Here is a 27819-nt window from a genome sequence, read left to right as displayed (position 1 = left end):
CATTTACATTCTTCATTTTTGGTAATTTTTTCTCTGGATAAAGTATTTACCTCCTTTGATTTTGATTGCAAAATATAATTTTTAAAATGGCTAAAAACTATTAAGTATAAAATTTAGAATCTCCAAGTTAACATTTCAGAGAAAACTCTGGTTCTCGTCATTTCCTGTATTGGTTTGCTAGGGCTACCATCACAAAGTATTGCAAACTGAGTGACTTAAACAACAGAAATTTATTGTCTCACAGTTCTGGAGACTGGAAGTCCAAAATCAAGCTGTCAGCAAGACTTATTCTTTCTGAGGGCTGCAAGAGAGAATCTGTTCCATATGTCTCACCTAGCTTCTGGTGGTTTGCTGGCAATCTTGGGCATTTTTGGCTTGTAGAAGTATGACCCTAATCTCTGCATCTCTCTTCACATTGTATTCTCCCTGTGCGTATGTCTGTGTCTGGATTTTCCCATTTCATAAAGGCAGGAGACACGGAGTTATTGGCCCAAGCTTCTCCAGTATAAACCAATCTTAAATAATTTTTATATTTGCAGAAATTCCATTTCCAAGTAAGGCTGCATTCTGATGTACTGAGTATGAGGACTTCAACCAGTAAATTTAACTCATAACATTTACTATATAGTAGACAGATCTCAAGAGTAAGCATACAGCCCCTCAACACTCACCTCGTACCCATACACTTATGGTCACCCTTCTAATGTAAAGGTAATTGGAAAGGACAAATAGGAGGCAGGGATAAGAAGGAGAAGGAACTTTCACTGAACTCTTGTAATGAGTCAGTTAATATTTAGGCCTTTGAAGCATATTGTATCAAGGAGACAGGCACAAGTAACAAAAACTGAGATTCATAGTGATTAAGTTACTTTCCAAGAATCAATTAGAAACTGGATTCAGATGTAGATATGCCTGACCACAAAGCCCAGGTGCTTTCCTCTAGGCACTCTCTTTTCTGCTCTGCAAAGACAAAGTATTAATAATTATGATACTGATAGTAACAATAACAATAATTCATAGAAATGTTTTATTGAAGCAATTTCTTCTTCTAGCAAAAACAGCAGAGCAAAAAACAACAAACAGATTAAAACAATCCACAATATTTCTGACTCAAAGCTTCAAGTCTGCCTAAACATTCACAGCAGGACCTTCCTTCCTACAGTTGAATAGAGGTTAATTTCTAAAAGATAAAGGGGAAAAAAGAAACAACAGAACACAATTTAAGTATTTATGAATGTCAAAAATTAAAAACCCATCTTTTTTACGTTTGGTTTTGAAACCTTTAGCCTGATGATCCAGACAATATCGCCCTGAGACTTTTACAACAGCAGTAGCTAATAGTTACTGTGGCCTCCTGTGTGCCAAGCACTGTGCCAATTGCTTGTCCTGTATTAACTCACTGAAACCTCACAATGATCCTGTGAGTTCAGGGTAGCATTATCTCCATTTTACAGATAATGAAGCAGAGAAACATAGCCCACCCTCAAAGACTGACTCTTGAACACTCTGCCCAGCCATTTCTCACCGGATAGAAAAGTTAAACCACCACAGGAGAGTTCCGTGTGACCAAAATTATATTTTGTAGTCAACTTTTTCAAATGGAGGAATTGTAGTGGTTAGCACAAGGGATTTAGAGTTAGATGGACCTGAATTTGAATCTTGGATCCATCCCAATTACCTACATGACCTCAGGCAAGTTGTTTAACCTTCTTGGGCCTCATGTATCACTTTAAAAATTAGGGTAGAATAATATTTATCTGAAGGGTTGTTACGAAAGTTAAATGCAAAGCACAATCACAAGTGTATAGAAAAATCGCTATAAAACTTATTAATGTAAAACAGATATAAGATTCTTTTGAATTATTTTCAGATACATTTCCATGACTTGTATACGTCTTGTTACCTGGCAACTTTTCGTCCCATAAAGAAAGAGGGGTCGGGCATGATGGCCCACGTCTATAATCCCAGCACTTTGAGTGGCCAAGGCTAGAGGACTACCTGAGGTCAGGAGTTTGAGACCAGCCTGGCCAACATAGTGAAAAATCTGTCTCTACTGAAAAATACAAAAAATTAGCCAGGTGTGATGGTGCGCACCTGTAGGCCCAGCTACTCAGGAGGCCGAGGAGAATCGCTTGAACCAGGGAGGTGGAGGTTGCAGTGAGCTGAGATCGTACCACTGCGCTACAGTCTGGACGACAGAGAGACTCCGTCTCAAAAAAAAAAAAAAAAAAAAAGGAAGGAGGTTCCAGTGCTTCAGAAGGATAGCTACCTGTTAGGACAAGAAGATAGTTGCTTAACTTTTTGTTTGAGTTGAAGTAAGACAATAAACTCAAAAGACAAGTTTTTCTAAGAAAGAAATTTCCTTTAGCTTCTATTAGCATGCAGAGAATTAGGTCTGAATGTTTACAATGTCAATTTCTTCCTTTGAGTAGGGAAGACACTCTTCTGAATCTCTCTTGGTTGGCTTTCTGTCTATGCTACAGTGAGGACGTTACATAGAGGAAGTACAGGTTAGAGGAGCCAAAGGAGATTAAAGAAGTCAGATAGAAGAATCCTTATAGTAGCCCTTTCTCCTCAAGATTGGGAGCACCGGGAAGCACCTCCGGAGAGCAGATTGAAGGAAACACTTTCAGAAGCACACAGAGAGGTAGGAAATACCCTGAAACATCAGGGCTAATGGTCAGCTTCCCTGGCCTGGGCACAAAATGGGGAAGCTGCAGGCCTCTGGGAAAAGCCTAGTTTGGGGCTAATTGCTACATCCACATGGCATGAGAGCAAGGGCATGGTGGTAGAAAAAGGCAAGGTTAATCATTCTTAGCAGTGCTGCTGGTTTCCTGGAGCTCATAGGTGGCTGAAGCCATGCAGAAAAGCAAGCAGAGGTACTGTAAAGGCCAGAGGGCAGCAGAAGCCTGGGGTTAAAACAAAGCAGGGACTCTCACCCCAGAAACTCATAGTAGAAAACACAGATCCCGTAATTAGTGCTGATATGTCTCCCCACAACCTGTGACCATTCTGGCTACATCTTAGTGACCATTGGGCCACAAAGCAATCCAAATCAGAAACTGCATAGCAGAGATCATTAAGGATCTGACAACTATCTTTCCCCATAGCTAAAGGTAAGCCTGTAGAGCTTCTCTTCCCTTCAGGAGCAGGGGAAAAGAGTAGAACTCTTTCCCAGTAGAAAAAGGGTAGAAAGACAGAAAATGTATCTGCGGCATCTAGGCAGAAATTGTAGAGATCATAGATCAGACTGACATTATTGGATTATATCAAAATACAGTGTATTTTCTCCTGCTACTTGATAGGTTGGGTTTCCTGGGGTAGAGCAGAGGAGAAATAGGAAATAATGATGTAGAGTTCTTTTGCACATATTACCTCATGTAAGGGCCTGTGGAATAATTAGAAATAAGTGTGTAACATGTATTTACACATAGGGCTTGTTATAATCCTGGCCAAAACACAAAGTTGTCTTGAGAGCAGGACCACAAAACTATGAGAAAGATTAAGGGGTTAAGATTGTCATACTGAAATGCAGAGAGACAGATACAGTGACTGCAGTTTCCAGCATTCTGAATAGGCTTTTTGAATACACAATAAGATAACAGACTTGGAAGTCAGACTTTTTTGAGAAAGAAAAAGATTTCTGAAATTTAACACCTAATTTCATTATATCAATAGACAGACTTGTCAATGAGATCAGAGAATTTTACTCTATGCCCAGGATGAAGAAGAGAAAAGAGATGAAGAGAAACTGAAAGTTTACTCCCTTCTGATGTGAGGAATTTGGAGAATAATAAGAAAGAGAGAGAGGTAGAAATTAAGGAGGTGAGAGGCCAGGTTCCCTGTCCTGTCCTCCTTCAATGACAGGCTCTGAGAAGAGGTTAGGGACTGCTTTTTAAAAGTACCCAAATGGGAATAGGAGACCAAGAGCACTGGGAATAGTGCCATATGTCCTTTCAACACAGGAAGACAGAGCCTTTGGAAACAGCCTTCAGAGCTAGCTCCTCACAATGTGTAGGGATGGTATGAAGGCAGAAGACAGGTGAATTGATGAGTTTTGTGAGTTGACTTTCTGAGACAGAGTTTGGGGTGTAATACCTGTGGAAAAAAAAAAAGAGGAGGAAGCAGGACTGGTCAGGGGGCAAAGGTGAACTGCAATGCAACCCAACAAAGCCTCAGCTAACCCGAAGGAAAATTCTGGAGTAAGAATGACCCATCAGTATTGTGTTGCAATCTGCTGAATTGGCCAAGCCCTTATACCCCACCTTAGTTACCAGATGAGGGTTGCCCCGCCACTGTTCCAGCCACTGTACATCTGTACATCATAGGCCATGAGGTCAGAGCCCTACCTAGATTTGAGGACCCCCATCTTGACGCATAAACCCTACCTATACTACTCCCCATCCCTAGACATCATCTTGGAGAGAAGCAAAACAAGGCACGGAAACATTTAGCATTCACCGGAGTTACTGTCCAGAGATTGAACTCCCTAAACAGATTTTAAATGATTGGACCAGACCAAGGTTCCACACCTAGCCTAAAACTTAGTTTTTAATTTTCTGTTATCCAGCAGGCTAAGGGAACATCAGGGAGAGAACATCAATTAAGAGGTACTCAAGGAAACTACATCTGCTTTGCACGTTTGTATGGAGTATGAGGGACATTTTGCATTTGCTACGTTACCAAAGGAAAGTAAGTACCAAAAGTTAATTTAACAAGAATTCTAGACTCAGAGGACAAAAATGAGATTGAAGGAGGGGTCAAGATTATGTTTTCTGAGAATATTCATTATGCAATTGCTAGGTTTGGTTGCTGAACAATGTAATTTTTCATTCTAGCTAACTTCCTTTGAGAAGTTCTGAAATATCAGGGCCTTACTTGTTCTCATGGCCATAATAATTACATGTTAAGCGAAGCCCAAGATTCAGTAACGTACAAATCATTCTGGCTTCCCGCTACTGTGAGAAACTATACCCAGCAAAAGAATAAAAATAAAATTAAAAAATGGTTATAGTTAATCTAGTTCCCTGTGAATAATACAAACACTAAAGTCTCTGGCAGTCAGAGACAGAAGAAAATTAAATTCACATAAATCTCTTCATCAGCAAGTGAAAAACAAAAGCAGCACAATTGTAACTGTGAGATCAAAGAACAGTGAGATGTGAGAGGCAGGCCATCGACTGTCAGCGGCCCAGGCTCCCCTCAGAATCCATGGACAGAACTTCAGATGAGAGAATCCTGAACCACCCTGGGCTATGCCAGCCCTTTGAGAGGGAAGTGACAGATGACAAGGTCAAAGCCTGTGAGAACTGAGAACCCAATTCAGTTTAAACTTACCCAGGCCCTTCTCTCTATTTAAAAGGATCATGTTCACCGTGGTCACAAAAGTCTAACTCTGGAATAAGTTGTAGCTCCATTTCTGAAACAATTTTTTTTGACAACAGAATGGAACTTAGAGGATTCATTATGCAATATTATCATATGTGTTCACAGGTATGCCAACATATCTTTCCAAGCTGCTTAAATTGTCTGCCAGTGAGCCCCCTTTTTTCATCCCCCAGGACTTCATCAAGTTGCACATATGATTGATTTTATAATAATAATAACATTTATTGAGCATTTGTTACATGTCAGGCACTGTACTAAGTGATCTTCAGTCATTTTTTTCCTTTTAATCCCTTCTCTCATGAAACAAGCATCATTATTACGTTATGTTGAAGCATATGAGAGTCAGAGAGCTTAAGCAACTTTCCCAAAGTCACACATTTAGGATATAACTGAGTGAAAACTCAGAAAGGATTCCCAAGTGAGGAAAAACTCCCAAAGATGGCAAAACTGGCCTAATTTTGTTTATAGAATTCTGTGGTATTGCCTTAGCTTGGGTTACCCAGAAGACAGAGCCTGAGACAATGAGCTTATGGTATACTACTTCTACTCTATTAGGAGATGCAATTCCAGGTATGAGAACACAAAGGGAGAGAAGGAGGAAAGGGGAAGCCAATATGAGACCACGTGATCAAGTTTGAAGCTACTGAGACTTACTGAAAAAATTCACAGGATCGTCCAGCAAGAAGTCACATAAACTGCATCTCAAAAAAGTCCATCTGGAGGGAGAAAACGGGAAGAATTTATGTACCAGCTGACTTTTAAAATCAAAAGTTTACCTCATGGGATACGAACTCCCTGCCCTTCAGGGTTTCCCATGTGTGGGCCATAAGCAGCATCTGTGGCTTCCATATCTTATCACTAACACCTCCCTAGGGTGGGAGGTGAGGGGCGTATGGTGCAGCTTGAGGTGAGACACTATCAGGATATACCTATGTAAAGCCACTGGGAGCCAATATAGAACTGAAGGCGTTAGTGCTATCGAAACAGGAAATGGGTGAGGCTGAGGCCTCAGAGGTGCCAGACATGAGTCCTTCTTTTCTGCAGGACAGAAAGGAGCCACACAGTTCTAGAATGTTACAAGTAGTTGGGATGCCTATTAAAGGCTAAGATGCAGAAGCTTAGCTTGCAGTCCTACATAGGCATTGAAGTAAGTTCTCATGCCCTGGCCCAGAAAGCAGTCTTCAGGCACTTTAGACAAGCAGCGATTACATAGCACAAAAAGGGGAGGAATATGAAAATGTTCACTTAGTCATTCATTCTTCCAAGGAAGTCAAGCAGGAGGTTCAACCAGCTCTTAGAGGTTCCCAGGAAATACACCCTCTTTCCTGGAACAGGAGGTGTCAACAGCTCTGGTGTGGTTTCATCTGGGTTAAGATCACTGAACTGCATAGAATGTTACAGAATGCTGTTGCATAGCTCCCTGACATAGAGCATCTTGCTCCTATGCAATGGCGTCAGAGAGAAAAATCCCCTTTGTTTTGGATTCACGAGATAGTTTAAAATTAAAATACAGTTAAAATTAAAATTCAGGCCTTCATTTAAAATTAGTAGTAAAAGCCCTTGGTGGGTAACTCACCATAGGCCTGCAAATAATCCCTGTCATTCTAAAGAAAGTGGGTCATGATAAGGAAGGTACTTTTGATTGCTAGAGCCTAGGCCATCTGACTATAGCCTCACTGCAAAGACAGGTGGAAAATTAGCTGTCATTTTCCACTAACATAGTGGGTGTCAATCTCTGCCTCATAAAGTTGAAAAATTACCCAAACATAGAAAGAGGGTTCAGATTCTAGGTGGCCAAAAAGAATGTCAGATGTCCATGTTTGACCCCACATCCTTTCGTGCTAACTAATTTATTGCCTGATACCAATGTTTTTCTTGCAGCGAGGCCCCTGATATCTCCTGCTAGGTTTCCTGCTAGGTTTCCTTGACAGCAAGGTCAAAAGAACAATCACGCCAGATATAACCTTGGAGGTCTACCCAACACACCTTACCTGGCCTTTCTTGGTTTGTTTTGTTCAACAGTTGCCCAAGCCCAGAATCTGGTAGTCTGCATGACACATCAGCAAATAAACCTGCCACCTGGAATCTGAGCTTTGGAACTACTACTATAAACAGCCATATACACATCATAACCCAACTCCCCATTGAGTGTAATGCTGACTTTATTATAATGTGGGACGCATGGATTATACCCCTTGCTCTCACATTAACCTGCTGTGTGGCTTTGTGGAAGCGACTTAGCCACTTTATATTTGGTTTCCTACTTTGTGAAAAGATACAATTTTAAAAAGAAAGAAGAAGAAAAGCCATTGGATTCAGCACAGGGAAAAGAAACTACTAATGCATGGAGTGCTAATAATGTACAAGGAGGTTTCCTTTCAGTTGTTGCAGCAAACCTGCAAGACAGGTGCTGCTGTCCTCATCTTGCTGATGAAGGAACTGAGACAGAGGGGTCATGTTTTCCCAAAAGTCATAGAGCTAACAAGTTGCTGAGGCCAGGGTTTGAGCCGGTTTCAGCCAACCTCAAAGCCCTTGCTCTTTCCTTGTTTCTTTTTTGAAAACAAATGTTGAATTACACAAACGGCAAGAGTATATTATCTGTAAAAAAATGTAAATGTTTCTGAAAGGCTAATTCCTCCTTGGAATACTGCCCCCTTGCCCCAACAAACTTTCTCAAGTGACAGTAAATAGCCACTTATCATTTTAGTGTATATACTTCAAGTTTTTCTATGTGTTTATACGCATGTAACCTAGAAAGCATATATAAGCACATACAGAAGTAATATAGTATTATTTATACGAGTGTGTATATTTTTGTATGAAAATGATGTCATTTTGAAGATATCTTTATGCAGCCTGCTTTTCATTTAACAACAGGTTTTGGAGCTCTAGCTATGACAGTACACAGAGAGCAATCTCATTCCCTTTAGTTGCTGCATGGTATTTCGTAGCATAGAAATATAAGTGTATTTAACCATTCCCCTCCTGACAGATACTCAATTTGTTTGCTCTTAACACATATTTCTATTCCAACATTGTGCTTTTTCTCCAGCTTCCAGAGATTAGTTCTGTAACCTCGTTTAACTCAAAAATTCTATGGCCTGAAGGCAATGAAGCATGATTAAGTCTGAAGACATAATAATTCACTCTAGATAACTCATTTATTAAGCAGTGATATAGCACCAAATTGTGAAATATACATCACCATTAAAAACACAGTGACAAAGAAACAAAACAAAAAGCTCTAAACAGGTTCAGGCAGACAATTGTCTCTGGTAACAAGACTCTAGTTTGTGTTTACTTAAGTATGTGACTCAAAGCTCTGTGTGGATATTCTTGATTATAGCAATTTATTTGTTCTATAATAGTTGAGATTTAACATGGCACCATGCAATGTGCCGATACTGCATATATTATTTAACCCTAATGATAATCCTTTAGAGCAGACTATTATATTTTGTATTGCTAAAGCAACTGGGGCTTAGAGAGGCCAAGAAATTTTGACCAAGGTTCCAAACTAGTGGCAAGACCAAGTTTCAAACTCAAGTTGCCTGACTCCAAAAGTCCCTCTTCTTTCCGCTGTCTGTCATCAATCCCTTTAACCTGGGTTAGTTCAGAGGACCTGATGATAAAGAACAGAGGCAAAACCTCTCAACATCTGCTCATTTTTTCAGTTCATTTCTCACTCCCTTCCCTGTCCTGAACCTGGCCCTAAATTACTTATCATTCACCAATAACACATTGCTATGAACTTTTGCAAGTACTGTTTGCTTTTTCTGGAACATTATTCTATTGTCTGTCTGGGCAATCCGTACTTATCTTTCAGCACAAGCATTCTTTTCTCCAGAAAGTCTTTGCTCTACCATCCCTACCCTCACACCTGCCCAAAATTGGGTTAGGGGGTCTTCCATATTTTCCCATAGTGCTTTGTGTTACTTTCCCTAAAGCATTAGACATAATAAATTGTAAATATTTGTTACTTGCTTGTTTCCCTATACTACACAATGAGCTCCCTGAGAACAGAAACCACAGCTTATCCGTAAATGCGTCCCTAGCCCTAGCATAGTGTCTAACACACAGTAGCCACTTGATAAATGTTTCATGAATAAATGAATCTTAGACTAATGGCAAAAATGAACCTGGAAGTAGACTCTTTAGCTCCATACATGGTGATTTTTCAAGATAGTCCCCTCAGTCACCCCATTGCCAACCTGTTGCCCTCCAAACTCCTCACTTCCCAAGACTGCAGGAATTGTTCTCTGTATGATAACTTAAGAAGATTGTGGCACATGTGGGAAATTTTGGAGACAAAGTCTCTAAAGACAAAACAGTCGCTGTTTATGTGGAGATTTATTTTATCTACGAAAGATGGGGCATTTCTTTATCCCACATGAAGCAGATAGGTTAAAATGCTAAGAAAGAAAAGGGAGCTGAGTTTTATTGAGAAAAAAATAAATTGATGGTAGGAGAAAAATAATGAAGATCTCCTATGAAATGTCAAGGAAAATTTATCATTCAGTGGATTTAAAGAACAAAAATCAAAAGATCCAAACCAGAATGCGTGAAGCATAAAGAGATTTCGCAGATGATAAATTGCTCTGCTCTACACATTTTTCTCTTTTCAGTTACTGGATTATTTGATGAAAAGAATTCATTTATTCCAAGTTTGCCAACATAGTTTTTGTTTTGACATTTCAAGGAATGTATCCATTTTCCTCTAATGGTATTTGAAGCCTCAAGATATAGAAATTTGGTATTCTATATAATGTCTAAAAAGTGTTCATGGAACTGAAATATTCAACTTGTGTTTACCAAATATTAGGAAGAAAAAAAACAGCATCAGAAAGAAATGAACCTATATTTCAGAATGGGCTGACATCTCTCACTGATTATCCAATTATGGTACTATTATTAAAAACAAAAGTAATAATTACAGTTACTATTTACTGAGTGCTAAGCACTCATTATATGCTAGGCACCGTGCTAGATTCTGACAATGCGGTAGAAAGCAAAACAGATATTCCTAGCCCCTGGATAGGTCAGACATTAAGCAGATAATTAGAATGTATGTATATAATTATAAAGGTTAGTAAGAAGAGAGGGTTTTAAAGAAAGAATAACAGAGGAAATCTATTTTACATAGGTAGTCAAGGAAGGTCTTTTTGAGGAAGTAATATTTAAACTGGGACCTGAAGAATGATGAGGTGAATAGTGATGGGAAAAGAATTATAGGCAGAGGACATGGAATATGTGAACATCCTGACATTGGAAAGAGCTTGGCATTTTCAAGGAACTGAAAAGAAGGCCTACTTATCAGCTGTTTTCCTTTTGGCCCCAGATCCTGTCCTGCCCGTCCCTGCCCCTGATAGGTTGGTATTATAGGGGCCTGACTCAGCCTGCAGGAGTCAGGTGGCTTTGCTATGTTTGGCCAATAGAAAAGACTGGTAGGAGATTAGAAGGTAGGTAAAAGGAAGAAGCTAGAAGATTCCTCCCAGTTTTCATTCTGGGTAAGGAGTGCCTCTCCAGCAGTGGTGCTATCTCCTCTGTGGCTTTAGAGATTTTTGACTTTGGAGAGAACATGGTGCTAACCCCCTTCTTTATTTTGATCTTAGGATAATTGGCTGGGGACAAGATCCTTACTGTTTAATGACACATCTGTGTATCACAGGGGTGTGATTGTGGTTACAATTCACCTGGTCTGTTTCTTTCTGGAAGATCATACATTGATAAGAAACAGAGAAGCTAACGAAACACTCACACATAAAAACCCCATCCTTTTATTTTCTCACTAACAGAGAAACAGTTTTTTAAAAACTCTGTGACCCATTTCTGGAACAGCTTGCAAAACGATCAAAGTTTTGGTCAGGGCAGCCAGGGTTTTTAACAGCGACTCACGTGATCAGAAATCCACATGGATGCAGCTGCCTGGATTTTTGTGTGTGTGGTGAATGATAGTTAGTGGAGAAGTCTACCCTAGGCACAGGAAAGTTGCACATAATATACAGTGAGTTGAGTGTATGATACCTATATAATTATAGTAATAGCTACCATTAATTAGGCACTAATTCTGTCCCATCCTCTGTACTAAATACTTGATGTATAATATTAAATCATCATGGTAGATCAAAATTCCTTCAGCAATGTTAGTGTTATCGTCTCCATTCTATAGAGGAGCAACTGAGGTTTGGGATAGTATGAAACTTATTTAAGATTAAAGAGATCGTAAATTGATACAAATTCACATCTGGCTGACTTTAAAATCCATGACACGGTACTACACTATAGCGTCTTCTCTTTGTCAGTAATCTCATAATAGCTCAGTTTCACGGTGGAATTAAACATTACAAAACTATGATTTGAATTACATTCAGCTTTAAGCGTCTTTAGTATTTCAGCCAAGACTGCTAATATGTGACCGGTGGCAATGAGGTAGGAGTAAGAAGGCTGTTAGATCCTATTGGTGTCTGCATTTATTGGGGAAATGAAATAAATCTTCGATTTTTTGAATTGTTGTTGCTTTTTAAATACAAATTCTGGATGCGTTGCACTGGCCCCCAGTCAGTGGTGGATGCCAATGATGCATCCTCTTTCAGTTACACGATCAATGTATCAATGTATTCTTTATCTCAGAAATCATGCATGAGGGTATCTGGTACTAACTCCAGCTAACTGCAGTGTTTTTCTTGAGTGCTGTACAAAACATCTTCTGGGAAGGGGTGAGTCAGCAGAAAAGAGTGCTTGGATGTTTTTCATGATGTGGGGAGTACAATGGACACATGAAGAGTTTTATGCTTGCCATCCCTGCCTTAGCAACCCATTGCTGGTATTGCAAAAACTGCTTTGAGTTTCTTTCTTCTATTGGACTTCCCAGGACAATTCCTCAAACCCTTACAGGTTAATTAAGGGTTAAAGGCTTAAGTCGTTATAATGCATCATACTGAATGTATGGTTAACAATAATAATAATATTAATAATAACAAAATCGTATTTTCTTCTTGTTTTCAAAATATAAAATCGGAAGAAGAAACCAGGGGAGTTTGATCATGTCTGCTGATGGAACACACACAGGATGACTGGCCTGACACCACACACACTAGACCTGGAACGATATTTATCCATAGAAGCTTACAGAGGCAGGAGGAGGAGCTGGCGTACAGTTCCTCCTTTGCCTGTCGCTCTCTGGGACAGTGCAAAATGATCTAGCAGAAAGTTCAGTCCAAGCTCTGTGGGTTAATAAGCTGCATGTTTAGGGAAGTGCCAGCATCTCCTCTGGTATGAGAAGAACCTGGATCCCAGCCTTGTTGGACTTCCCTTCTTCTGCCATCTCAGCATTCCTGGTCTAGGCTTTCTCCCAGTCACAGATCCTCCCTGCTGTGAACAGGCACTCAGACACAAGTCTTGCAGTTTGAGGTGTATGATACATGGGACCTTGGCCTTCAGCCTTGTTCCTCCACCTCTGTTCTCCCAGGATGTTTGCCAAATAGTCCCGCCCTGTAGGAAGCCAACTCTCACTCTGGGAGGACTGCCAGGGGTTAGTGTCAGATAAATTAACCTTTACTTCTCACTGCAGTGTAAACTTAAAGACCTATGAGGACCAGTTGAAATTGAGAGTATCTTGTCAAAATGTGTTTGGCTGTGTCTTTGCCAACACATTTGTCTTGGCCTACTGTACTTGTATTGTTAGCCCATTGATCAAAAATATCAATCAAAAATCTTCATTTCGTAGCTCAGAGTTATTTTCTCAAACCCATCTTCTGTGTTAATTCTTGGTAATATCTTTATATGCAAATATGATTTTTCCAATAGCCTTGTCTTTCAGTTACTTTAAATTCCATTTCTTCGTGGATTTTGTCCCTTATCCTCCCTCAGCCACCCATTCCTATCACCACATTGTAATCTTATTACTTAGGATCAATAATTGCTACTCCTTCATTATCTCCATTTCACTCTCTCATCTATTGTCTTTTCCCCGTAATGTTCAACTTCAATAAGCCTTTGACCTTATCAGGACTTCTAGTCCATTGATCATAGTACCTTTCCCTTTTCCCTCACCTCCCCTTCAGTTCTCTTCTTTTTCAGTTTAAAATCTGTGACAAACACTGTCATCATTTCTGCGTATGGACTCTTGATTTCTTTGCCTTTCTCTCACTTTGTATTAACTTGGCAAAAAACAACCCTGTTTAAATCTAACTCTCCGCCTCCTCTGCACAGCATCTGGCTGAAAGAAAGCACAGTTCTCGCTGATGAGTCCTACTTTAAATTCGTGACTATAAATATCAAATGGCCTGACTGCTGCCTGGCAATCTCACTGTACTTCTCTGGTCCATTTATCGTTCTGTTTTGCTAAACAAATATTTTCCACCTTCTCCTCTCTCCTCAAACCCTCAGCTAAACTTTTTCTCCTTCCTTGTTCTCAGATAATTTCCTTCCTTCCTTCCTTCCTCCCTCACTCCCTCCCTCCCTTCCTTCTTTCCTTCCTGCCTTCCTTCCTTCCTTCTCCCTTAAGAAAATTGAAGCACTCAGAAGAGCAGTTCTTCAGACCCTTACTACACCCACAGCAGCATCTGCACCTGTATACACCGCTTTCCTGCCTCTTACTAGAGATGACGATCCACGCACCTATCTAAGGCCCATACCTCCACGTATGTATTGAACCCAGTCCTTTTTACACATATACAAAGACATCACTCAGTAATTTTTTTCTCCCTCTCCTAAAGCATTATTATTTTTTCCTTTATTGGACTACTCCCATAAGCCCCTATGCATTGTATTATTTCTCTCATTAAAAGCAAACTTTGGGCAGGTGTGGTGGCTCATGCCTGTAATCCTAGCACTTTGGGAGGCTGAGGCAGGTCAGTGATTTGAGGTCAGGAGTTCGAGACGAGCCTGACCAACATGGTGAAACCTCATCTCTACTAAAAAGAAAAAAAAAAATAGAGCTGGGCATGGTGGCACATGGCTGTAGTCCCAGCTACTCAGGAGGCTGAGGAAGGAGAATCGCTTGAACCCGGAAGGCAGAGTTGCAGTGAGCTGAGATCACACCACTGCACTCCAGCCTGGGCAACAGAGTGAGTCTCTGTCTCAAAAACAAAACAAAACAACAACAAAAAACCTTTTTTAGTTCCAGTTCTTCCTGCAGCTACTGTTTGATTTCTTTGCAATTTTCAGCAACAAAATTCCTCAAAAGTGTTGTCTATACTTGCTCTTTGCAACTCCTCTTCTCTGCTTCTGTCTTGAATAACCCGTGGTAGTCAGGTTTTTGCCCCGTAATTCCACTGAAACTGCTCTTATCAACTTCACCAATAACTTTTACATCACTAAATTCAGGGGTTAATTTTCAGCAGCATTTGGTATGGTTGTCCTCACTCTTCTCCCTGATAGACCTCCTTCCTAGCTAATTTTTTTGTTGTTGTTGTTAAGTAGAGACAGGGTTTCACCATGTTGTCCAGGCTGGTCTTGAATTCCTGACCTCAGGTGATCCACTCACCTCGGCCCCTCAAAGTGCTGGGATTACAGGCATGAGTCACCCCCATGCCTGGTCCAAAAATCAATCTTTAAAATTTTTATTTCTACATTGTAAATTTCATTGGGGCAGTGATTTTGTCTCTTTTATGCACTGATATATCTCTGGTACTCATAGGCCTGAGACCTGGTAGGCACTCAATATAAATTTTTCAATTAAATTAATATAGTGTAAAAATTAACAGCCCAGGTCTATAGTCATTGCCTGGGTTTGAATCCTGGCTTCACTGCTTATTGGATATGTTATCACGATTCTGAGTTAATTTCCCTAGCCTCAGTTTTCTTTTTCATCAGTAAACTGCTGTTACAATAGTATCTATCTCGTAAAGTTAAGAAGATTATATAAGATAAATAACCCATAACAAGGACTTAGTGGAGTACCAGACTCATAGGAGATTCTTGATATATTTTTATCCTTACTATTATTTCTCTGCCTAATTGTTCTTAGTAATAATACAAAAAATAATAGTAGTGGTACCAAACTGCTCCTCCACATACCAGGAATATTTATAAAGTTTCAGTATTATGTATATGCCAGCTTTTGCTTTGAGATAGAGATTTTTAAAATATGTTATGTAACATTTTATATGTATATATGTTATATTATGAAGGCTTGATTGAGAATATGTACAAGATTTGGTCAAATACCTTCCAAAATCTATTGAAAAATGAGTCATGTCATTTCTCTTTTAACCATTTAATAGAGTAAATTATATCAATTATATCCATATAGGTTTTAATATTGAAAAATTATGTTACTCAAGCATTAGGAATCCAAATGGCATTTTTAGGATTAAGGACTTTTAAAAATATACTTCTCACAAAACCACATTTTTTATACACTTCCTTTTAAAAATAATCAGTAAGTTCTCACAATACGTAATCCTTGAACTGACCTAACCTGGGAGATTTCAGTGCTCTGAAGCTGAGTCACAGTTTATCCATTTAAAAAATGTGAAGTTATCCCAAAATTCATCTGAAAGAGGAGCTTTCTAGAAGCAGAGCTTTGGACTTTCTGCATTTCAACCACCAGAGCACTGGCTATAGAGCTGACTCTTTGTCCCAAGTGTTTCGTAAATCCTTCTCTTGTTGTACAGGTCTTACCTCTTTAGCAGTTTTACCTCCTGTTTCATTTTGTCCACTGTCCAACTCAAGCTGCCAGTGCCAGCCCACCCATTTTATGAAAACATTAATGCTAAAGGAATTAACATTTATTGTATACAGACGCTATTACAATTTCTTCTTGTTTGTGTTCTGCCTGCTAAAAGAAACAACTCAAAGAGCCACATTTTCACTAGCAACTTCGTGAATTTATTTATATGAATTTTCTCATAGAAACATAAAAATTAAATCATGTTATTGGACTTTTAATAAATTACTTTTCTCAAAGAGTACATTACATGAAATTAAGGATTATCTCAGGAAATTTCTAATCCTTTAAGTTTAAAATATGCTTTTTCAGTTCATTTCTCATTTAATCTCTATGTATAAACTGGCCTTTTATATTTTTGACTACATTGATTTTTTTATTCTATGAATGTAAATATTTCCCACTGTCCTTGGATTTAGGATGGCAAAGATTATTCTTTTTTCCCATAGATTTCCTTACATTTATGAGTTTTTTTCACCTGGATGCAGTGGATGTCTGATATCTCTTTGTGTATACTTTCCTGATTCTATAAATGTGCATTCCAGGACCCAAGGCTCCCCCATATTGCTGAAGCCAGAGTTCTAAACCTGTTAGGTAATAGCTCTGAGAACTAGCATATGATCTCACCAGAACCTCACAACCTGTAACTCTTACTCACTAACTGCTAGGGGCATTGTCTGAAGCTGACAGGGTTTTCTTCTCACTGGTATCTCCAGCTAATCTAAAGCTACACTCCAGAAACCAGCAAGAACAGCTGGGAGGTTTATTGGCTTGTATATCTGCTTTGGAAGTGTTCTCTGGCGCCACATATCTGGGCCCGTTATTTTCGAACATTTATTAATGTGTTAAGGCAGTGTCAGACTATCTTCATATATAATCTTACATGGGAGCCCCAAAAGTAAACTAGGTAAAAAAGGTTATTGTTCTGGTTGATGCAGGGATGGGGACTGGAGACCTGGCTGCTCAGTGCACACATCTCCTGCTCCTTTGCCTGAAACAGCACTCAGAGTCTTGTTGGAAGCTTTAGTGCGAAGGTCTCAAGAGAGTAGAGTCGCAAATGCTAGACCTCAGGTTAAATGATCCTGTTAATATATTTGTTTGGCCTGCACAGTGTCGCTTTTTGTTGCATTTTTTTCCCCAGCATTTTTATTTTCGAAAGAACCACACTTCTCTCTTTCAGCTGCTTAACTTGATATTTACCTTCATACTTATAAATATTCTGTTTACTACTGTTTTGGATTTGTTGGTGTTAGACACACTCTATCAACTTCCTGTCATGGAAGATGAAGAGCAAGCTCTCTTCCTTCTGCTTCCCAAATATCCTCCTCCTATCTTCACAGCATAAATATATTAAAACATTATTTATTTAACCAATATTTCCCCTATTTTGATAATGTAAATACTACACACTTCTGAGTCCAAGTAGTACATCAGTTTTAGTACAACTTTTAATTTTTTTAAGTTAATAAGTGTCATAAATTCATTTACTTTTTTTTGGTACCTTCTTTTTTTCTATACATTCAAGTATCTCTTACATACTTTTTTTTATTTTAGAGAAAAGTCTTTTTAAAATTTTTTTTTATTATACTTTAAGTTCTAGGGTACATGTGCACAATGTGCAGGTTTGGTACATATGTATACATGTGCCATATTGGTGTCTGCACCCACTAACTCATCATTTACATTAGGTATATCTCCCAATGCTATCCCTCCCCCTCCCCCCACCCCACGACAGGCCCTGGTGTATGATGTTCCCCACCCTGTGTCCAAGTGTTCTCATTGTTCAGTTCCCACCTATGAGTGAGAACATGCGGTGTTTGGTTTTCTGTCTTTCCGATAGTTTGCTCAGAATGATGGTTTCTAGCTTCATCCATGTCCCTGCAAAGGACATGAACTCATTCTTTTTTATGGCTGCATAGTATTCCATAGTGTATACGTGCCACATTTTCTTAATCCAATCTATCATTGATGAACATTTGGGTTGGTACATACTTGAATATATAATGTTTCAAATGCTCAAACATGCCAAAAAATACCAGTTCCATTCAAGTTCTTCCTCCTTCTGCCTGTCTGGACTACCTGCTCTTTAGACCTGCTGCTCAGCTAATGTCACAAGCCTTGCCTTCCTCCATTTGGGATTACTGTGTTCCTAGATGCCAAGTTTTCTTTTTTCTTAGTTTATTTCCTCTTTTTTCTGGAGCACATACTCTGATCAGCCTCCTGCAAAATGATGTATGGAAGGTAAACACTGAATGTGTGCTGTCTGAAAATGACTTGTTTTACCCTCACACCTGATTGAATATAGAATTCTAGATTGGAAATAATTTTCATTAGTAACTTCAAGACATTGTTCTGCTGTCTTCTAGTTTTATCTTTTCGTAAGGATGCATATTGCTGTGTGTCTTTTTACATTTCTTTCATTGGATGTTCAGTTGGCCCTTTCAATCTGGAAACTCAAGTTACTTCTGTCCTGGGAAATGTTCTTATAGTCTATACTGTATTTTTGGAGCAAGACCTTTAAAAGAATTAATTGATTTTTTAAAAAGAATTAGTTGAATGCTGCAGAAGCACACAGACTGAAGACAAGTTAGAGGACTTATTACATTTTATAGTAACAACGATGATTATGAATAGGTAGAATCAGCAAATTAAAATATTAATAAATTTCCTGAAGTGGTCCAAACTTCAAATGTTTCCAATATTTAATTTTTGAAAAGAATCTACCTGTGGAATTATACACTATGCTATTAGGAGTTAACCAACTCTCTGATGGCCTAATTATTCCCTGTGTGAAACATCTGCTAGAGTAATTATCCTGGCCTGTCTTTTTCTCTCTTAGGAGAAAAATTGATTATGTGATTGGCAAATTTTACGAGAAGGAACTGAGCATGCTCAGCTCTGTGCATTCTGACATCTCTATTTCCATTCAGCCTATCCACAAGAGGTATGTATTCCAATTTTTTTCCTTCCATATATTTAGGAGCTTGCTTCTGTGGGGAAGGCCTATAGTTGTCTATCATGCTTGTGCCTAGGTGTGTACATTGTTTAGTTAAGAGGAACATATTAGAAACTTCATTATAATCATGCATCCTGTGTTTTCCAATATCTATTCAATAATAAAAACAATGTTTGAGTTCCATGTAAGTGACCTTGATGTCTATTCTCAATTGGCTCTGAAATCATGAAAGAAAAAAATTATCATCCTTTAAAATCCCAGCATGTATGTTACTATGCAAAACATGCATTTGTGTGTGTGTGTATATATATGCATATATATACATATACACATACACACATACATATATATACATATATACACATATATATACATATACATATATATATATAATGGTAGAGGATTATTTGTAAAAAACCATGGGTAGTTTAAGGAATTTAAGAGCAGTTCTGATACTGCTTGGTTTTCCCTTTCTCACTGACTTTGAAACCAAATGCCCACATCATTTGTAAAACTACCACATATTTTTCCCAGCAACAACTGAAAATAGTGAACCTTACATTTGCCAGTGTATTCTCATAGCCTTGTTGAGTGCATCCTGTCAAAGCTAGGAGTGATCTTTTTCGTTAATAACATAGAGAACATCTGAAGAGGTTCTCACGCTTTGTGATCAATTCCCACAGGATTCAGTTTAATGAAAACATTCATCTCAATGCACTTGTGTGGCAGTCACATATCTCTAAACTAATAGCTGAGTCCCTGCTATTAATCCAAACAGGATTCAGGTGTACCAACCTTTTAAAATCTCATGTTTGTTAAAAGGGTTTATGACTCCATTACCTTTTCGGTTTGACAAGCTTTACCCTATAACAAATATGTAGATAGCCCCAGCCCTTGCAGATACACAACATGAACAGATCATAAAATGGAAAAAAAAAAAATGCTGTCACACTTTTTCTCAGGCCAAAAACAGTCTTTTTAGTTCATTCATTTGTGCATTTATTCTGATATTGTGTGTTTATTATGGTCAAGCACTATGCTATATACTTAGGAAATAAAAAGGTCATTATGGAATAGATTGACAGCAAATAATTGCAAGTATTATAGCATAATATAAGTTGTATGAAGACATGTACAAATTACTTTGGGAACAGAGATGAGTGGGGTGATTTTCTTCAACCAGAGGAGCCTGGAAAGGTTTCCAAAAATGGTAAATTGCTATATCACCTTGAGCTTAGCAATCTCATAATTAAATATTCATGTCAATGATATTTTGACCAAAGGGCAATGATATAAACAGATACTCTAGTGAAGATTTGTATAAGACTTTGATCATGTTACATTTGTCTAGATTATCATGATAAACATAATGAGTAAAAAGAGTTATCAAAAAACAGTGGGGAACAGGACTAAGACTGTATTTTATTCCATTTAGTATAATGTTTGGTCCCCACAGATGTGCCTTGGAAAAGATCACAGAGAAATAGAAAGGTAGAAATTAGTTATTTTTTGGTAATAAAATAATCTGGTTTAGAAACTAGTTTTTTTCTTTTCAGAACTCCAAGTCTAATTTGTCTGCTTAGTAGCAGAATTAATTGGTGAGCAATACTATTTGAAATTAGTGGTTAATTGGTTCATATAACAGTTATTGAACACTTACTACATACTATATATAAAAGAATGCACTAGATCTATGCAGTGGTAAAAAATAAAATTGCTATAGTGATGAGGCTGATAACATGAATGGATGGATCTGGCTGGCTCTAACACAATAGAGAGTGGTGAAGCCTATGATATAATGCATAATATATTCTGTTCATTAATCAAATATAATATTGTGATTATTTGTAACTTTTGAAACTGAATAATTATTTGTTTTCATTCTTTCTTGATACTGTAAACAAGGCAGTTAATGTCTTGTTAGCATAAATTTGGCTATATCATTGCAATTTTTTTCACATAGTATTTTTCTCTCCTTTATTCTTTATCAGTCTCACTAGATCTTTGTCCATTTTATCTTTCCAAAGAACAAGCTTTGTTTCATTATTATTTATTTTTCATTATTACTTATTATTTCTTTATTTTTTTTTCAGTTTCATTGCTTTCTGTTTTTACTTTTATTATTTCCTTCTTTCTGCTTGCTTTGGGTAAATTTTTTCTCCTAGTTTCTTAAGATGGGGTCATAGATTATTGGTGTGAAACCTTTCCTCTTTTCTAATGCAGTCATTTGAGGATGTGAGTTTCTCTTTCATTACCGCTTTAGATGTGTTCCACAAATTGTGATATGTTGTATTTTTGTTTTCATCCAATTCTGTGTATTTTTTTTTTGTTTCCTTTGAGACTTACCCTTTGACTCATGAATTATTTACAAGTGTGTTGTTTTATTTCCACATTTGGAAATTTGCATATCTTTCTATTATTGATTCAGTTCATAAAGTTTGATTCCATTTAAGAACACATCTTGTATGATTCAAATCTATGATATTTGTTAACACTTGTTTTATGGCCCAAGGTATGGCCTGTCTTGGTGAATGTTTCAGGAGCACTTGAAAACAATGCATATTCTATTGTTGTTCAGTGGAGTGTTCTGTAAATGTCAATTAGAAAATTGAATCTTCTTAGTTAATGATGTTGTTAAGTTCTTCTATGTCCTTGCTGAATTTCTGTGTAGTAGTTGTATCAATTGTTGAGAAAGGGGTCTTGCTATCTTCTACTATAATTGTGGATTTATCTATTTATATTTTCAGATTGATTAGTTTCTTCTTAATGTGTTTTGAAGCTCTGTTGCTTGGTGCATATATATGTAGGCTTGCTATATCTTCTTGATGGATTGACCCCCTTTTGTCATTATGTCCCTGGTTGTCACTGCTAATTTTATTTTCTCTAAACTTGACTTTATCTGAACTAATATAGCTCTTCTTGCTTTGTCTAGATTAATATTTACATGGTATATTTTTCCTATTCTTTGACTTTCCATCTATCTATATCATTATGCTTGAAGTGAATTCCTTAGAGATAGCATATAGTTGGGTCATAGTTTTTGTTCAGCTGGTTTTTGTCCATTCTATTCCACCAACCATTGTATTTTAATTGCTACATATAGGCCAAATAATTACATTTAATGTAATTATTAATTGGTTAGGACTTAAGTATATCATTTTATTTTTTGTTTGTTCCCTGTTTTTTATTCCTCTGTTTTATGTTTCTTGTCTTACTACAGGCTACTAGAACTTTTTAAAGAATTCCATTTTGATTTATCTGTAGTTTTAGAGTGTATCTTTTTGTACAGATATTTTAAAGGTTGCTCTAGGTATTGCATTATACACATGTAACTTATCACAGTCTTTTGGTGTCAACATTTTGCCAGTTTGAGGAAAGTATAGAAACATTATCTCCACTTAGGTTCCTTTACTCTTCCCCCTTTATATATATAATTATTTTAAATCTTTCTTTAATATACACTGAGAACCACATCAGGTAATATTAAAGTTTTGCTTCCAGGCTATTATATTTACCCACATGTTTATTCTTTACATTGTCGTTTCTTCATTCTTGATATTCCCATTTTCTTTCTTTTATCTCCTTTATGTTTGAAAAACTTTTTTAAAATTTAGAGTAGGTCTACTGGGAACAAAAATCTCTTAGTTTTCCTTCACCTGGGAATGTCTTTTGATTTCCTCTTTATTTTCCTGAAGGATATTTTCACTTGAAAGAAGATTCTGGGTTAACGGTTCTTTTCTTTTAGCACTTGAACAGTGTGTATCATTTCTTTCTGGCCTTTCTTTGTGGTTTCTGACAAGAAACGTACTGTCATTTGAATCCTTGCTCCTCTGCAAGTAGCACTTCATTTCTCTCCGGCTGTTTCAAGGTGGTTTTTTGTTTGGTTGGTGGTTATTGTTATTGTTTGGTCTTCAGTTGTCTAAAGTGTGATTAAAATGTGTCTAGGCATGAACTTTTTGAGGTTTACCACATTTAAGATTCACTTACCTTATTAAATTTCGCCAAATCTGGGGAGTTTTTAGCCATTATTTATTTGAATACATTTTCTTCCCCAGACTCTTTCGCCTCTCTTTCCAGAAATCCAATGTATGAATGTTAAATCTGCCATTACTGTGTTCTAGGTCACTCCCGCTCTGTTCATTTTTTTTTTTTTTTCACTCAATTTTCTTTCCATTGTTTAGATTGGGTGATTTTTATTTTTCTAACTTCAAGTTCTCTGATTTTTTTCTGTGTCCTATTCATTCTGCTATTGAGTTCATTCAGTGAGAGTTTTTTAAATTGTATTTTTTCAGTTCTAAAGTCTCCATTTTATTCTTCTTTACATCTTCTGTTTCTTTTCTGAGACTTTCTATCTTTTAATGCATTTCAGGTATATTCACAATTGCTTGTTAAAGCATTTTTACAATAATGCTATAAAATCCTGTCAGATAATTCAAATCTCTCTGTATTTTCTTGTTGGCATTGGTTGATTGTCTTTTCTAATTCAAGTTGAGATTTTTTTGGTTATTTCTTTGATGAATGATTTCGATTTTACCCCAACATTTTGGATTTAATGTTATGAGACTGTTCCCTCCTTAATCTTTTTTGAAGGCAGTCATCTTATTTAGGTTTGCATTTGTTAAATGTAGAAAATACAGTACACTACACTTTTGAATTCTTGTTTTAGCATCGTTTCACTTTTCTATTCAAAGAGCCTCTCTGAGAAGCCCTGCAGACTTTGGCTAACTTAATTGTTCACTTTAAAATTAGGTAAGCAGAGAGAACTACCACTTGTTGGTTTACTCCTCATTTAACTTTTAACATCTCCTCTTCTTTCAAGATCTACAAGTATTTTATTATCTTCTCCCACTGAGGGATCATCCAGGCCATTTTTCTCTCTCACCTAGTCCAGCTATATTCTCAGCAGCTAATTAGAATACAGATATTTAGCTTTTTTATAGTCCCACACATCTTTCTGAGATGTAAAATCTTGTAGCTTTGAGGCTCTCTCACCCTAAGCAATCACTCTGGAGACAGCCTGAGGTTCCAACTCTCTGTCTCAGTTCCTCCTTTTCCATAGCTGCACCATTTTTCCTGCAGGGTTCCTAAACTGCCTTCCAGAGGGGCTGTGTATTCTCACACTCAATTTAGCAACAGCTGCTATCAATCAACTTATGCAGGCTGTTCCTCCTGAAGAGTGATATAATGGCTTCTAAGTATTGGACAAAACTACTTTTGAGCATTGTAAGGTTATTCAACTGGCAAAACAAATCAAAGTTAAATAACTTTCCCATCTATACCTAGGCTCTAGGCTCTAGAAAAGGAGTGCCAATGGAGCTTTGAGAAACGAGGTAGGAGGAGAGAAAATTAGAATCCCAGATTGTCTGTGGAGTAAGGACTTAGGGTGAGATAAGCCAAAGGCCCCTGAAAAGTTCTAAACCCTGAAAGGGTTTGGGGAGCATTAAAAATTTAGTTTAAATGTATACATTCTAGTTAATGAGTGAGAACATGACTGGACCAAGTGGGATGTAAAAATGGCCTGGGACAGCTATGGGAAAGGAAAAATAATAACATAATTGCTGAGCTTGAAAAAAGAAGCAATAGCAAACATTAAATGATAAAATTAGTAAACAAACAAATAGCCAGTAACTTTGTTTCCTTAATTTTAAAAAGGAAAGTGAAGACAGGCAAACCATGTGCTGGGCTTCTCAGAGAGGCTCTTTGTATAAGAAATGAAAAAATGCCAAAACAAGATTTTTAATAGCGTGGCATATTCTAATTATTTACATGGAACAAATTAATAGTCTTAACATCAAAACAGGGACAATGTAATTATGTTCTTTGCAAGAAACTTCTAGATTTTCTTTTTTAAAAAATGAATACCTATGATATAGTTTTCTCAGCTTAAACTATTAATACATGATGAGTATTTCCTTCTTTCAGACCTGACGGTAGCTTTCAGATAAAATATGTAACCTTAATAAGAAATGGAGGCCTTTTTCATGGGAAGCTTGGGCCAGAGAGGAACTCCTCCCACCCATCTGGCCTCATAGGTAATGTGTTGAACAAGGTGAGCCTGCTCCTCCTCACTGTTATTCATGAGGGAACTTGTTTTAACTGTGCTTCTCTCATTAGGCAGATCAGTTGCCGGAGGGTGGCCTAGCGCATGAGTAAATAAACTTCTGTGTGGAACTTGGCCTACCACCTCAAACTTGTTTTCAGGCTGGCTGTGTGACAGACAGTAGGAAGGTAGCAGGAATCAGAGGAAAGGGAAGCATTTTTGTGTGAGCGGGAACCAAGGATCTAGGAACCTGACAAGCTGAGGGAATGAGGCCTCTGATGCCTGTCCTCAGAGATGGATGTGTAATTGTGTGCATGCAGTGAGTCTGTTGGCTTGTACAGCAGCTGCGTGTGTCTCTGTCTTTGTTGTCTCTTCTGCATTTTGTCTCTATCCCACAGAGCATCTCAATAGCCGGCCTCTCTGCCCAGCTCAGCCCGCTTTCTGGGCCCCTTCCTGTTCTCTCATCTTGTTTCTGCTAGTGGGTCTGGTTATTTGATCGAGGAGCTCTAAGAAAAACTACTTCTTTATTAACCCCCAAATTTCTCAGAGGCAATCTCTCTTTCCCACTCTGAGGGACTCTTTAGTCTATTACAGTTTTTGTCCTCTTGTCCTCCGTCTTATCAAACCTGGCTTTCAGAAGATCTGATAAGCCTGCTTGCACTCAGGAGACACAACTGTGCCATTCCCTTCCCAAAGTTTTGGCATCTTAAGAAGCAAAAAATTTCATGTCAAATCAAGCACTCTCTAATTTTGCAATTTCAAGCACCAATAGAAAGAGAGACTCTCCTTGGAAGAGTTTGTTGGGTGTTTCTGTGTGTTTGGAATTTTAATTTAATAAATATCCATAATTTTCTTTATCTATAAAATATAGATTACAATAATACCTACACAAAAGGAAATTTCAGGCTTAAAGTGATATAGTGCACATGCCTAGCCCAGTGCCACATACAAAAGTTTGTGGTAAATATCATTTGCTGCTGTGGCTGTTTGTACTCAGCCGTGCCTCTATTGCAGGCCCTGGGCTAGGCAGTGAAGACCACTGGATACAATAACGACAAAACAGGTTTCTGGCTTGGAGAGAAATAATTTGTATTTTGACAGCTTAGTTTACTCTTCCCCAAAAATGTTGTCTTATGTATTAACTCACTCAACTCTCTTATTCTCCCCATTCCCTCCCAATTCCTTCTCACATTTTCTTAGTCTCCAAGAGACTAGGAGATTCCAAGTACTTGCCAAAGGTCCACATCTGGATTGAAACAGATGCTTTTTAAGTGAACATGACTTAAAGGTATGTATATCACAGCAAAATACACTCAAAACAAAACAGCCTCACCAAATTACTGAACTCAAGGCTGTGGGAGAGGAAGGCCAAAGAAGCCAAGAAAACATACTCAATGTTTTTTACTTAAAGCATGCATGTGAGTTTGGATTCAGAAAATATTATGGCTGTAAATGTAATATGCTAATGGGAAGTGATCAAAAACTGTTTCTTAAGACTGAGGTATTATTCATATTGTCACATTGGAAGAGCCGTGTGTGTGTGTATGTGTGTGTGTGGGCGTGTTCAAGTGGAGTGGAGGTTAGTAGAAGAATACTCAGGATGAGTAGTTAGTAAAATAAGCTCTATGTTGCAGTGTATCTTCCATAAAAGTGAGCACTTAATTAATTCAAGAGCACACCTGTCATTTTAATTGCAACTCTGTCAGTAAATTTTAGTGCCTGTGAGAGGTACTGAAGTGGAATTGCATTTCACCTTCTCTGGCACAACAACAAAGGAAGACAAACTCCACTGACTCTACCCCTCTTTGCCACCATATGGAACCTGAATACCAGAATCTAGGGTTCTAATTGAGTGATCTGTTCCTACTTGTTTCACAGTTTTTGTTGCCATTGTGAAGGGATCTATTCTATTTAAGGGTTAACTAGTTATTGCTACTATATACCACTACATTTCCATGACTTATTTTGGTGACATTAGATTTTATATTCTCCCAAAGCTCAGTCTCTTGTTTTGGCCCCTTCAGAGTGGAAAGTGACCATGATGCAACAATAAAGCCAGAGGAGAAGACTGCAGGAGGAAACAATGTTCTAGCAAATGTGGGGCAGAGACACCTGCATTCTTCAGTGTGACAGTGGAGAAGCTCTGGGAATTCAACACCACTGGTACTGGAAAGTAGTGACAGTGGGTCTTTGCTACAGAAATCCCTCCAACCTCCCTAACCCCACCCCCAAACACATATACACATAGAGATACGGGAGGGGGCTAGGGAAGTGCTGGGTAGTGAAAGGCAGGGTCCCAGGCAAGGGCTTCACCCTTGGGCCTGTGCCCACAGACCTAGATGAACACAGGCACTCCCGTTTTCATGCCCAAGTGTTGCATTTTCCAAGACCACGGTGGCCCGCCACATCCCCCATCCTGTGCCTGTAAAAAGCCCGAGACCCTAGGAGGCACACACGTAAGCAGCTGGACATCAAGAGGAACACACCGGCAGAAGAACGCACAGGCGGCTGGACGTCGAGAGGAACAGAGGAGTGGAAAAGCACACCAACAGGCACCGGCAGACGCCGGCAGGCCATCGACTGGCGGAACGACGTGGACGCCAAGGGGAAGTTGGCCGGGGTGGTCAGAGGAGGGTCCAGCCCCTGGGCAGCCCAACTCCAGGGGAAAGCCACCTTCCCGCTCTGTACCCCTTCTGGCTCCCCATCCATCTGCTGAGAGCTGCTTCCAGGATTCAATAAAACCTTGCACTCATTCTCCAAGCC

General features: G+C 38.3%; 1 long non-coding RNA gene across 1 annotated transcript; it reads left to right on the top strand.

The window, feature by feature from the left end:
- Window positions 1-2262: 2262 nt before the first annotated feature.
- Window positions 2263-27819, top strand: LOC108581018. Its single transcript, XR_002515700.2, has 5 exons — window positions 2263-2647; window positions 4571-4692; window positions 18900-19004; window positions 26257-26344; window positions 27081-27819. It is a non-coding gene; the product is annotated as an uncharacterized LOC108581018 (long non-coding RNA).

This window comes from Papio anubis, chromosome 9 (assembly GCF_008728515.1).
Source record: "Papio anubis isolate 15944 chromosome 9, Panubis1.0, whole genome shotgun sequence".
NCBI classification, from domain to species: Eukaryota; Metazoa; Chordata; class Mammalia; order Primates; family Cercopithecidae; genus Papio; species Papio anubis.
Note: the sequence above shows the minus strand (reverse complement) of the source record. Positions and strands in the feature narration are given on the sequence as shown.